General features: G+C 29.7%; 1 protein-coding gene across 3 annotated transcripts in view; it reads left to right on the forward strand.

Annotated features, from left to right (window-relative positions):
- The window catches only part of si:ch211-234p6.5, a 52,907-nt gene that overhangs the window by 39,019 nt on the left and 11,388 nt on the right, over window positions 1-2,500 (forward strand). The gene's annotated exons all lie outside the window — the stretch shown is intronic.

The following is a 2,500-nucleotide window of genomic DNA, read 5'->3' on the forward strand; positions in this document are numbered from 1 at the left end:
TAGAATGAGGTCTTAAAGGAATTAATATCTGGAATGAGGTCTTAAAGGAGTTAATATCTAGAATGAGGTCTTATAGGAATTAATATCTGGAATGAGGTCTTAAAGGAATTAATATCTGGAATGAGGTCTTAAAGGAATTAATATCTAGAATGAGGTCTTATAGAAATTAATATGTAGCATGAGGTCTTATAGGAATTAATATCTAGAATGAGGTCTTAAAGGAATCAATATCTGGAATGAGGTCTTATAGGAATCAATATCTGGAATGAGGTCTTAAAGGAATTAATATCTGGAATGAGGTCTTAAAGGAATTAATATCTAGAATGAGGTCTTAAAGGAATTAATATCTAGAATGAGGTCTTATAGGAATTAATATCTGGAATGAGGTCTTAAAGGAATTAATATCTAGAATGAGGTCTTAAAGGAGTTAATATCTAGAATGAGGTCTTAAAGGAATTAATATCTGGAATGAGGTCTTAAAGGAGTTAATATCTAGAATGAGGTCTTATAGGAATTAATATCTGGAATGAGGTCTTAAAGGAATTAATATCTGGAATGAGGTCTTAAAGGAATTAATATCTAGAATGAGGTCTTATAGGAATTAATATCTGGAATGAGGTCTTAAAGGAATTAATATCTAGAATGAGGTCTTAAAGGAATTAATATCTGGAATGAGGTCTTAAAGGAATTAATATCTAGAATGAGGTCTTAAAGGAATTAATATCTAGAATGAGGTCTTATAGGAATTAAAATCTGGAATAAGGTCTTAAAGGAATTAATATCTGGAATGAGGTCTTAAAGGAATTAATATCTGGAATGAGGTCTTAAAGGAATTAATATCTAGAATGAGGTCTTATAGAAATTAATATCTAGAATGAGGTCTTAAAGGAATTAATATCTGGAATGAGGTCTTAAAGGAATCAATATCTGGAATGAGGTCTTAAATGAATTAATATCTAGAATGAGGTCTTATAGGAATTAATATCTGGAATGAGGTCTTATAGGAATTAATATCTGGAATGAGGTCTTAAAGGAATTAATATCTGGAATGAGGTCTTAAAGGAATTAATATCTAGAATGAGGTCTTAAAGGAATTAATATCTAGAATGAGGTCTTATAGGAATTAATATCTGGAATGAGGTCTTAAAGGAAGTAATATCTAGAATGAGGTCTTATAGGAATTAATATCTGGAATGAGGTCTTAAAGGAATTAATATCTGGAATGAGGTCTTATAGGAATTAATATCTGGAATGAGGTCTTAAAGGAATTAATATCTGGAATGAGGTCTTAAAGGAATTAATATCTGGAATGAGGTCTTATAGGAATTAATATCTAGAATGAGGTCTTATAGGAATTAATATCTGGAATGAGGTCTTAAAGGAATTAATATCTGGAATGAGGTTTTAAAGGAATTAATATCTGAAATGAGGTCTTAACGGAATTAATATCTAGAATGAGGTCTTAAAGGAATTAATATCTAGAATGAGGTCTTAAAGGAATTAATATCTGGAATGAGGTCTTATAGGAATTAATATCTAGAATGAGGTCTTATAGGAATTAATATCTGGAATGAGGTCTTATAGGAATTAATATCTGGAATGAGGTCTTAAAGGAATTAATATCTGGAATGAGGTCTTAAATGAATTAATATCTAGAATGAGGTCTTATAGGAATTAATATCTGGAATGAGGTCTTAAAGGAATTAATATCTGGAATGAGGTCTTAAAGGAATTAATATCTAGAATGAAGTCTTATAGAAATTAATATCTAGAATGAGGTCTTAAAGGAATTAATATCTGGAATGAGGTCTTAAAGGAATTAATATCTAGAATGAGGTCTTATAGGAATTAATATCTGGAATGAGGTCTTAAAGGAATTAATATCTGGAATGAGGTCTTAAAGGAATTAATATCTAGAATGAGGTCTTATAGGAATTAATATCTGGAATGAGGTCTTAAAGGAATTAATATCTGGAATGAGGTCTTATAGGAATTAATATCTGGAATGAGGTCTTAAAGGAATTAATATCTGGAATGAGGTCTTAATGGAATTAATATCTAGAATGAGGTATTAAAGGAATTAATATCTGGAATGAGGTCTTAAAGAAATTAATATCTGGAATGAGGTCTTAATGGAATTAATATCTAGAATGAGGTCTTAAAGGAATTAATATCTGGAATGAGGTCTTAAAGAAATTAATATCTGGAATGAGGTCTTAAAGGAATTAATATCTGGAATGAGGTCTTAATGGAATTAATATCTGGAATGATCTTCCAATAGAATTATATCCAGACTGATATCCCAACAGAATTAATTTCTGAAATTAAGCCTCAATTGAATTAATGTCTGGGATGAAGTCCTGATAGAAGTTAATATCTAAAATGAAACCTCAATAGAATTCATGTCTGGAATGTCCAAATAAAATTAACCCAAAGGAATTAACTTCCAAAATCTGGGATGAAGTGCTAATAGAATTTATATCTGGAATGAAGTCCTAAT

Source organism: Pygocentrus nattereri, chromosome 3 (assembly GCF_015220715.1).
Source record: "Pygocentrus nattereri isolate fPygNat1 chromosome 3, fPygNat1.pri, whole genome shotgun sequence".
Taxonomy (NCBI): domain Eukaryota; kingdom Metazoa; phylum Chordata; class Actinopteri; order Characiformes; family Serrasalmidae; genus Pygocentrus; species Pygocentrus nattereri.